Here is a 12415-nt window from a genome sequence, read left to right as displayed (position 1 = left end):
TGAAAAAGGGAGATGCAGGTTTGGTCATCATAGTCATCTATGTGGATGACTTGATTATTACAGGTCATAGTGATAGTGGGATTGCTGAAGTCAAGGGCTATTTGAAGATGAAGTTTGAGATGAAGGATTTAGGTGAGCTAAGGTACTTCCTTGGCATTGAGGTGATCAGATGTGATGATGGTATATGGCTGTTCCAAAGACAGTATGGCTTGGATATGTTGTCCAAGTATGGTATGACTGCATGCAAACCACTTTCAGTCCCGTTGGAGCAGAATGTAAGGCTGTGTGCTGATGTTGGGGATGAGATAGAAGACCCTACTATGTTCAGGAGGATAGTGGGGAGTTTGATCTACATGACCATTACAAGGCCAGACTTGAGCTATGCTGTTGGTCTTGTGAGTCAGTTTATGCAAGTACCTAGAAAGCCACATTTGGATGCAGTGAGACGCATATTGAGATATGTGAAGTCCACATTACATTATGGGCTTTTCTATGAGGCAGGTACAGATGTACAGGTGTTTGGATACACAGATGCAGATTGGGCTGGTAGTATGTCTGATAGAAGATCTACCAGCGGATACATGTTCTCTCTTGGTAGTGTAGCAGTTGCATGGAGCAGCAAAAAGCAATCTACAGTTGCTTTGTCGAGTACAGAGGCTGAGTATAGAGGTGCTGCTGTTGCAGCATGTGAGGTAGTATGGCTGCAAAAGTTACTGGCTGATTTGGATGTGCAAGTGGAAGGTCCAGTTGTCATTTATTGTGACAACATGAGCAGTATACAGTTGGCTAGGAACCCCGTGTTCCATGCCAGGACAAAACATATTGAGGTACACTACCACTTTGTGAGAGAGAAGGTACTAGCAGGTGAGATTGACTTGGTGTATGTCAGCACACAGGATCAGATAGCTGATATCTTCACGAAGGCATTGGGTACAGAGAAGCTTCAAAAGTTTCGAAGCTTACTTGGAGTTGCAAAGATGCAGTTGAGCTTGAGGGGGAGTGTTGAGATGGCAAGCTCAACACATGTGGACATGGATGATGGACCGCCTGGTTAGATGGGTCCACACGTCTACACTTAGCACGTCGATGGTCATTATGACTCTCACATGGCCACTAACTCATTACTTATTATATTCAGGTTGTTACACCTATTTACAGCTGGCATAGTTATAGTGCCATTAGACTAGTGTAGTCGGTTATGCATTGTTTGACTTAGTAGGCCACTTTCCTTTTATGTTGTATCTTATCTATACTTTGTGTACATTGTAAAGTGTGTGGAAGAAGAAGAAGAAATCAGCAAGAAAACGTTTTGGCCTCCATCTCTCTTCTTGTCTCTTGAGTGAGCTTCTCCTTGTGCATTCTGTGTGTGTTCGGCGCAGCATCTTGAGCAACCCCCTCCACCACGCGATTCTTGACAGGAGGAACCTCCACGGGTGTGCCTTGTGACTTCTTGGGAGCCATCGTTATGCGGCGTACTTTTGTTGCAGTGGCTTGCCTTGAGTTATACACGCATCTCGAAGCCTTACGGTCTACAAATTTCCTCTCCTTCGCGGGATCAGGCTCTTGGAAGCTTGGATCTTGAACTGCGAGAATGAGATGTATGCATAGGGCCTAGGGAGGCTGGGATTTTGACCCACAGGGTCAATCCGTGTGCACAAGGCTTAAGGCCTTGCCTTTAGAAGCTTTCAAGAAGCTTCTGATTCCCAAGAACCACGTGGGAGAAAAGAGGCCAATGATTGGAATAGAGGTCGACGATGGAAAGGGGGAAGTAATGATTGGCAGTGAATGATGGCGGGGAGTATGGGTGGCAGTGGCGGCTGCAACAGCAGCTCAGCGGTGGCGATCTGCAGACGCCGGCATTTCCGAGAAGTATGGTGGCTCCTTGTTTTTCTCCTCCCTTTGATTCTCCTCAACACCCCAGCCTTTGTTTGTGCTTTTGATCCTCCTCTCCCCCAAGTCATGTCACAAGGAGGTCACGTATGGTGTTTGGATGATGGTGGTAGCGGCAGGGTTTGTCCTCCTCCTTTGATCGTGCATCATATGGTAGCAATTCATCTGATCCTCCTCCTTATCCCCCACTAAGCGGTGTTTTCGTAGCCTTGGGGGGGGGAAAGGGAAGCCACCACGTGGATTCTGCATGGCTCCCCCTCCCCCCCCATGCAACCCACACCACTCTACCTAGCCCATTCCTTCCCACACTCCCTCTCCTCCAACCATGTATCGGCTAGGGGAAGGGATAATTTAAAAAAAATTGACTTAAATTTCATCATTATTCCAATTGCCCCTTCAAAAAGGGTGTTCTCCCGTGGGTTTTTTACGGTCTTCAACCCCGGCCTTGATTTCATAATGTGGAGGTCTCATTTTTGCGAGTGTGGGGTACGGATTAAGTTGCCAGCAGTTACGAAGTGGGAGATATCCTTGCATAGGTCTTACCCGCGTGCGGGGAGTCAAGTTTAATAATATTTTTTGAGTGGAAATATTACATTCTCTCCCCCTTGGAGGAATCGAGATGTCCTCATCTTGAGAAGAACTAGGGGTATTGTTGGTTGAGAGTACTTTCATCCATCCAAGTGGCATCCTCATCTTGAGAAGAACTGGGGGTATTGTTGGTTGAGAGTACTTTGATCCATCCAAGTGGCATCCTCCTCGGGATAATCTTTCCACTGGACGAGGCATTCTATCAAGGTTCTAGATCTCAATTGTCTCTCCCTAACATCTAAGATCCTGTCAGGCTGTAGCTCAAGGACTCCTTGGCTAGGCATTATAACTTATTGGTCATCAAGTACATGGCTAGGATTAGGTACATACCTCTTCAGTAGGCTGATGTGGAATACATTATGAACCTTTAGGTTCTCAGGGAGTTGCAATCTATAAGCATTGGGTCCTAGGAACTTGAGGATCTTGTATGGTCCACAATACCTTAGACTTAGCTTGTTGCAATCTCCTAAGGATAGGGAACTCTTCTTTGGGCCTACACGAATGAAGACCATATCTTCTTCCTCAAACGCGCATACGCCTTCAGTCTATCCTTGGCGGCTTGGATGTCCTATCTTATTGATTTCATGTGGTCATCCATATCTTTCAGCATCTGTATTGAAGCTTCAACCCTCAAGGTTGGATCCGAGAAGTTTAAAGGACTTCGACAGTCATGCCCATACAGTGCTTGAAAAGGGGTCATTTGAATGCTTTGTTGGTAAGAAGCATTGTAGGCAAACTCAACTAGTGGCAAGTATTGAATCCACCTTTTTGGTTCACAGCAGCAGTGTGCCCTTAGCATATCCTCGATGACTTGGTTGACTCACTCCGTTTGACCATCGGTTTGGGGATGGTAAGTTGTACTAAAACAGAGTTGAGTTCCAAAGGCTTCAAAGATAGCTCTCCAAAAGTGTGATGTGTAGAGAGAATCACGATTACTAATGATTCTTCTCGGCAACCCATGTAGCTTGAATATCTCCTTGATGAACAACCTCGCAATGTCTGAGGCTTTATAGTTTGTCTTAACAAGAATAAGATGTGCAACCTTGGTAAGCATATCCACCAGAACCATAATGGAGTTGCATCCTCCTTGAACTTGAGGTAGGCCAACAACAAAGTCCATACTGATGAATTCCCATTTCCTTTGGGGAATGTTGAGTGGTTGCAACTTTCCTGGCATTTTGACATGTTCGGCTTTAATATGTTGACAAGACAAACATTCAATGACATATTTGAGAACATCACCTTTAATCCTCTCCCAATAGTAGCTCTTTCTAACTGCATTGAGGGTCTTGGCATAGCCAGGATGTCCTGAAAAAGGGGAATCATGAGCTTCCCAAAGTATCTTTTTCTTGAGTGACTGGCTTGCTGGTATACATAATCTCGCTCTATAGTAGACAAGGCCATTATTGATAGAGAATTCTTGATACTTAGCTTGTAGCTTCGGGTCTTGATCCTTGATAGGGATCTCCCTTAGTATCTTTTGATAGGTTGGATCATGGTATGCTTCTTCTCTAGCTAGCTAAAGTATTGGGTTGTTTGGCATGGATACCTTTGTGGCTAGAGATCTTGTTGTTGATGGATTTTGCAAGATTGGAGAATTAAGGAATGCTTTGAGATTGAGTGCATCGGCATCTACATTCTCCTCTCCAGGCCGGTATTTGATTTCAAAATCATACTCCTCCAGCACTTCAATCCACCGACGTTCCCTCATGTTGAGATCATTTTGGGTAAAGATCCACTTGAGACTTTTATGATCCGTCACTAGGGTAAACTTGTTGCCCAACAGGTAGTGTCTCCAAAGCTTGAGAGCATGGATAACAACTAAGAGCTCTAGATCATGGGTAGCATAATTCTTCTCGTGGCTCTTCAGTTTTCTTGAAGAGTATGCTACAGGATGACCTTCTTTCATAAGAACACATCCTAAGGCAAGCATGCTAGCATCACTTACTACTTCGAACTCCTTACTGAGCTCCGGAAGTTTCAGGATAGGTGTTGATACCAAACTTTGTTTTAGTCTGTCAAAGCTAGATTGTTCAGCAGTGTGACCATACAATCATTGTTTCTTCTTTAGTAGATTCGTCAGAACCACTACAATTAAATCATAATTTTTTATAAAGACCCAATAGCTTGTGTGCCCTCATTGTTTCAACGAAAATCCGAAGCTGGGGTTCATGATCTTCCTCCTGTTTGGAGTAGACTAAGGTATCATCGAAGAACACGAGTACAAAGTCATCAAGATATGGGATAAGGATATCTTCTATTATCCTATTGAAGGTGGCATGTGCATTCGTCAGCCCGAATGACATGCCCCTAAATTTGACCGAAGTCGAATTCCACATTACATTACATGTCCACTTCAGCCGCGTGACCAAATCACTTTACTTCTTTATCAATAAGACAATCATTGATAAAAGAAGTCTTATTTCATTCGTATGGGCGTAGCCATTTCAGAGTTCATTATTCTTGGGAAGATGGAACAAGCAGATACATTAATTCAAGGAGAATAAGATGTTGTTGCATTTAGCTACAGGAATTGAGTAGTAGTATGGATTGGGGTCATCGATTTTCACGAATTGATAGGTCATCCCTGAAAGTCGGTGGGCAGCTATGCAATAGATCCCTGAAACACCCATCCATCTTCGTTCCATGTACAGAGGCGATGGATTGTCAATGCGGTGTAGGATATTCATCATATCAAGCCTTCTTCGATAATCCAAAGCATGCATCGCAGTTATAAACATGACCTTGAGCACCATGAACCTGTTCCATGCTTTATGACTCTTCAAAACAGCATCGATAAGTAAGGAAATGTTCTTAACAACAACATTTGCTTTAGTTCTTCTTATTAAGTTTTCTTATAAAGACAGATCCTTTGTTAGTTCGCTTTGATACCAACTGTAACGTGTCCACATGTTCCCTTTTCAGGACACGTCTTAGTAGCCCATCCGAAAGAGGGTCTAGAAAGCTCGGCCCGGCACTCCCATGGATTGTTACGGGGTTTGCGATCTACGTTTTTTTGAGTCTTCCGCGTAGCAGAAGTATTCCCGCTGTTCCCACTTAGGACCCACCTGAATCAGGGTTCTCCTAATGGTCAAACTTCCAAGAATGGTAGCTAGCATCGAACCCCAGGCGAATGAGAATGGGAAACGAGAGGGATGCAAAGCTCGACCTCTCTGCCCATAAGGCATATTCCCATTCCATTCCCTAAAACAACATAAAATGGGATTCTAGTAACCTAAACTCTAGATCAATGCCCTTGTTGTTCATTTCCTTTGAGAAGAGCTCCTTGTTGTCTATTTTGTTTGAGAAAAGTTTTCGGCGAACCGGGACCACCCATCCATAGGACGGACCCATGGCCACATCCACCGCACTTTCCTCAAGGTTGTTTTAGTTCTCTAATTATCTACCACATTTACTTGGACAGGCATAAAACAACTTCCTTAGTTAGCTAGTTAGACACTAGTTCCTTCACGTAATCTTAGCACTTGACATAGAAAAACAATGTCAAACAAGTTCCCTTTCAGCAGGTTATCTTATTATCTTTGGAATACATCCATATAATCGAGCCCATACGCTAATCCATAAGACTCCTAAAGGCAATTCATAATCCGCCCGAAGGCTATCCAGCAATCTAGAGGGATTAGTAATCCAAGATTCCGCGCATAGTCTAGTATGCAAGCCTCGAGATCCAATTGCGAGTCACGTTGGCCTCTTGTGCAGGGCCCGGAAGGCAAGGAATTTATGGCACGAGTCCCCCTGGCACCCAAGCATCCTCCTACTCCAAGTAGTGCTCAACGGAGAGACCTCTGATGGGGGGTCTAGTCCACCTTCTCCGTGCAGCTAACAACCCCCTTGGTTAGGGTTAGGCACACAGTCCCGGGTAACTGATGTTGCCTCTCCCCTCAGGCCTTCAACCTAAAGCATTAATTATCTTTCCATCTTTAGTTCATTGAGCAAACAATGCAAACGGTGCTCATAAACTATTACAAGCACAATCAATCGAGTGGTCATTTATCTGGCCAACTGCTAAGGAGTGAATCCTTTTCTCCGACTGCATCCAACATTCAACCCGGGATCAATTGCGACTTGGAAAGATGCCCTTTTGTCATTGGGTTGGGGCCATATCCTATTAACCCACATTAATCATCACTTTAGTGTTTCTTAAATTAAGATAGTGAATCCTGGCGACCATGTCGCTCTAACTTGATTGAACCTTTGCTTACCAAGCAATACATAACTTCCCTTATCTTGGCAATTTTCCCCAAGAAAGGTCATGTAACAAGATGACTACTCATCCTCCTGCAAGTTATACTTGCGCTAGAACTAGCCAATCTCATTCCAAGGAATGGAAAATCTATCTTGTGATTACACCACAAGGTCATGCGACGTTGCAACTTGTTGCACAAGTGTCGCATCTATCTCATGGGATCATTTCATCCATTGAACGGCGTTTCCTAGTCAAGGAATTATATTTAGACAAGAAGCAGGGTTTAGGGTGTCTTCTTACCCAACCCAATCCTAATTGTACTAGGCCGACAATGTTCGGTCCTAGGGTTTCCAAACTCAATCCGAGTTTTAGCATTAGTTCGAATGATCCTTAGGGTAGAAACCCTAGATCGTTGTTTGCATGAGCGTCAAATTGACCCAACATTCTTTGAAGGTGGGTAGGACCTTTGGGTTTGAGGGCTTTGACTTGGCGTCCAAGTACAATACTAGGCTGCATTTCCGATGTGCGCAGCCCTAGCTAGTACTTGAGATGTTTATCATGTCGACTAGTTATGCCTATAAGAATCCCTTGCGGTTTAGGTGATTTAGATAAATTGATCTACTTGTCTTGCAACAAGGGCGATCCTTTCCTAGAGATGCTAACCTTATTTTAAAGGTGTCAACAAATGCTAGATACCACATTTCGTGCAAGTATACGATTTGTTACATCTATGTTCTATAAGGTATGCAATAACCCTTTACTTTTCTTACTAAAGTCACGACGAATGATAATTTGCATGAAACCTACTAGGGTTTACATCAAGAAATTATGCTTACAACCTTTTGCCTAAGCCATTGAATTTCATGCTTTGATATGATGTGCGATCTTTTCTAAATGCAACTCAACGAAATGAAATCTATGCACAACGGATATGTAACATGTGACCGTTAGATACAACATCGTAAATGAAGTTCATGTGACATGCAACCTTCAATCCGTTCGGCAAACATCTTGCAACGTGCAATGTCCATAGTTTCATTTTCATACCGTGCAATGGAAGTTAACACTTTCCTCATGCGAGTCATAACAAAGGAAGTTATTGACTAAATGCAAGATACTCTTTTCCTTCACGGCCAATGCACTTAACAATTTTCTCTTTAACCCTAGGCAATATGCGTTTTAGACTTCCACTTTGAAAATGCATGACAAGGAAACTTGCAACTAAGTTGAGTAAGTGATTTACATTCATAACTTAGGAGATGCAAACGATCCGATTGCATGATATGCACCAATCCTTATCTATCGTTCAAAGAGAAAATTTATCAAATGCAATTTTATCACTACCCATGAATTAACGACAAACGTAAAATGCATTCTCCCTATGGACTTAAATGTGTTTAAAGAATTTCTTATACGTGGAATTAAATTTGAAAAACCTGGGCATGTGGATCTACGGTGATGTCCACGTGTGAGTTCAAGGAGGAACCTCCCGCGGGTGTGCCTTGCAACTTCTTGGGAGCCATTGTTATGCGGTGTACTTCTGTTGCAGTGGCTTCCCTTGAGTTATACATGCGTCTCGAAGCCTTACGGTCTGCAAATTTTCTCTCCTTCACGAGATCAGGCCCTTGGAACCTTGGATCTTGAACCTCGAGAATGAGATGTATGCACAGGGCCTAAGGAGGCTGGGATTTTTACCCTCGGGGTCAATCCGTGTGCACAAGGGTTAAGGCCTTGCCTTTAGAAGCTTCCAAGAATTTTCTGCTTCTCAGGAACCACGTGGGAGAAAAGAAACCAATGATTGGAATAGAGGTCGACGATGGAAAGGGGGAAGTAATGATTGGCAGTGAATGATGGCGGGGAGTATGGGTGGTAGCGGCTGCAACGGCAGCTGGGTGGCGGCGATCTGCAGGCGGCGGCATTTCCCAGTAGCATGGTGGCTACTTGTTTTTCTCCTCCCTTCGATTCTCCTCAGCACCCCAGCCTTCTTTTGTGCTTTTGATCCTCCTCTCCCCCAACTCGTGTCATAGGGAGGTCACATATGGTATCAATATGACTGTGGCAGCGGTAGGGTTTGCCCTCCTCCTCTGATCGTGCATAATACAGGAGCAATTTGTCTGATCCTCCTCCTTTTCCCCCACTAAGGGGTGTTTTTATAGCCTTGGGGGGAAAGGGAAGCCACCATGTGGATTATGCATGCCCCCCCCCACCGCCCATGCAACCCACAACACTCTACCTAGCCCATTCCTCCCCACACTCCCTCTCCTCCAACCATCTATCGGCTGTGGGAAGGGATAATTTTTTTAAAAAAAGACTTAAATTTCATCATTATCCCAATTTCCCCTTCAAAAAGGGTGTTCTCCCGCTGGTTTTTTACGAATTTCAACCCTGGCCTTGATTTCACAATGTCGAGGCCTCATTTTTACGCGTGCGGGGTACGGATTAAGTTGCCAAGAATTACGAAGTGGGAGATATCCTTGCACAAGTTTTATGTGGCGTGCAGGGAGTCAAGTTTATTAATATTTTTTGAGTGTAAATATTACATTCTCTCCCCCTTGGAGGAATCAAGATGTTCTCATCTCGAGAAGAACTGGGGGTATTGTTGGTTGAGAGTACTTTCATCCATCCAAGTGGCATCCTCCTCGGGATAATCTTTCCACTGGACGAGGCATTCTCTCAAGGTTCTGGATCTCAATTTTCTCTCCCTAACATCTAAGATCCTCTCACGCCGTAGCTCAAGGACTCCTTGGCTAGGCATTATAACTTGTTGGTCATCAAGTACATGGCTAGGATTAGGTACATACTTCTTCAATAGGCTGATGTGGAATACATTATGAACCTTTAGGTTCTCAAGGAGTTATATTCTATAATCATTGGGTCCTAGGCACTTGAGGATCTTGTATGGTCCACAATACCTTAGACTTAGCTTCTTGCAATCTCCTAAGGATAGTGAACTCTACTTTGGTTGTACGTGAATGAAGACCATGTCTCCTTCCTCGAAGGTTCTTTTTTAACGTTTCAAATCCACGTACGCCTTCTGTCTATCCTTGGCGGCTTGGATGTCCTGTCTTATTGACTTTATTTGGTCATCCATATCTTCCAACATCTGCCTTGCAGCTTCAACCCTCAAGGTTGGATCCGAGAAGTTTAAAGGACTTCGACAGTCATGCCCAAACAATGCTTGAAAAGGGGTCATTTGAATGCTTTGTTGGTAATAAGCATTGTAGGAAAACTCAATCAGTGGTGGCAAGTATTGAATCCACCTTTTTGGTTCATGGCAGTAGTATGCCCTTAGTATATCCTTGATGACTTGGTTGACTCGCTCCGTTTGACCATCGGTTTGGGGTTGGTAAGCTCTACTAAAACAAAGTTGAGTCCCAATGGCTTCAAAGATAGCTCTCCAAAAGTGTGATGTGAAGAGAGAATCATGATCACTAATGATTCTTCTATGCAACCCATGTAGCTTGAATATCTCCTTAATGAAGAACCTGGCAATGTCTGAGGCTTTATAGTTTGTCGTAACAGGAATTAGATGTGCAACCTTGGTAAGCATATCCACCACAACCATAATGGAGTTGTATCCTCCCTGAACTTGGGGTAGGCCAACAACAAAGTCCATACTGATGAATTCCCATTTCCTTTGGGGGGATGTTGAGTGGTTGCAGCTTCCCTGGCATTTTGACATCTTCGACCTTAATATGTTGACAAGGCAAACACTCAGTGACATATTTGAGAACATCACCTTTAAGCCTCTCCCAATAGTAGCTCTTTCTAACTACATTGAGGGTCTTGGCATAGCTAGGATGTCCTGAAAAAGGGGAATCATGAGCTTCCCAAAGTATCTTTTTCTTGAGTGACTGGCTTGTTGGTATACATAATCTCGCTCTATAGTAGACAAGGCCATTATTGATAGAGAATTCTTGATACTTAGCTTGTAGCTTCGGGTCTTGATCCTTGATAGGGATCTCCCTTAGCATCTTTTGAGAGGTCAGATCATGGTATGTTTCTTCTCTAGCTAGCTCAAGTATTGGGTTGTTTGGCATGGATACCTTTGTGGCTAGAGATCTAGTTGTTGATGGATTTTGCAAGATTGGAGAATTAAGGAATGCCTTGAGATTGAGTGCATCCACAACTACATTCTCCTTTCTAGGCTCGTATTTGATTTCACAATCATACTCCTCCAACGCTTCAATCCACCGACGTTGCCTCATGTTGAGATCGTTTTGGGTAAAGATCTACTTGAGACTTTTATGATCCGTCACTAGGGTAAACTTGTTACCCAACAGGTAGTGTCTCCAAAGCTTGAGAGCATGGATGACAGCTAATAGCTCTAGATCATGGGTAGCATAATTCTTCTCATGGCTCTTCAGTTTCCTTGAAGAGTATGCTATAGGATGACCTTCTTGCATAAGCACACATCCTAAGGCAAGCGTGCTAACATCAGTTGCTACTTCGAACTCCTTACTGAGGTCCGAAAGTTTCAGGATAGGTGCTGATACCAAACTTTGTATTAGTCTATCAAAGCTAGATTGTTCAGCAGAGGTGACCATACAATCATTGTTTCTTCTTCAGTAGATCCGTCAGAGGCATTGCAATTAAAGCATAATTTTTTATAAAGACCCTGTACCATCCTATCAATCCAAGAAACTTGCGTATTTCTTTGATAGTTGTTGGTATTGGCCATTCTAGAACATCTCTACTTTGGCCACGGATCCATTGAGATTCCTAACACTGATACGATGAATCCCAGATATTCTATCTGACGTTTGAATAATACAAACTTCTTCATCTTGGCATAAAGCTTGTGTGCCCTCATTGTTTCAAGGACAATCCAAAGGTGGAGTTCATGATCTTCCTCCTGTTTTGAGTAGACTAAGGTATCGTCAAAGAAAACAAGTACAAAGTCGTCAAGATATGGGCTAAAGATATCTTGTATTATCCTATTGAAGGCGGTAGGTGCATTCGTCAGCCCGAATGACATGACCCTGAATTTGATCAAAGTCGAATTTCACATTACATTACATGTCCACTTCAGCCATGTGACCAAATCACTTTACTTCTTTATCAATAAGACAATCATTGGTAAAAAGAAGTCTTATTTCATTCGTATGGGCATAGCTCTTTCAGAGTACAATTATTCTTGGGAAGATGGAACAAGCGGATACATTAATTCGAGGAGAATAAGAGATTGTTGCATTGAGCTCTACAGGAACTGAGTAGTAGTATGGATTGGGGTCATCGATTTTCAGGAATCCATAGGTCATTGGAAGATTAGGGTATATTTTCCTTTGATATCCGTTCTTGTCATGACATCCCAACACCTTGATCCTGCTGGCAGGGATTACTCGAGTCACTTCCTCGTACACATACTAGTTTTATTTAACCCTTCGACCTCCGACATGTAGAGTTGCGTTTGCATGAGGCTCAACAAGGACGAACAGCTTCAGGATCTTTAAGTCCTCCATCCACTTGATTCTTTTCAAGTTGATTCGAAGGTATGTAAGTTGGTGGGCAGCTATGTAATAGATCCCTGAAACACCCATCCATCTCCGTTCCATGTATAGAGGCGATGGATTGTAAATGCGGTCCAGGATATTCATCATATCGAGCCTTTGTCGATAATCCGAAGCATGCATCGCAATCATAAACATGACCTGGATCACCATGAACCTATTCCATGCTTCATGACTCTGCAAGACAGCATCGATAAGTACGGAAATGTTATTAACAACA

Source organism: Lygodium microphyllum, chromosome 10 (assembly GCF_053477565.2).
Source record: "Lygodium microphyllum isolate KBCC chromosome 10, Lygodium_microphyllum_v1.1.10, whole genome shotgun sequence".
NCBI classification, from domain to species: Eukaryota; Viridiplantae; Streptophyta; class Polypodiopsida; order Schizaeales; family Lygodiaceae; genus Lygodium; species Lygodium microphyllum.
The sequence above is the reverse complement of the archived record's forward strand: the minus strand, read 5'-3'. Positions refer to the sequence as shown.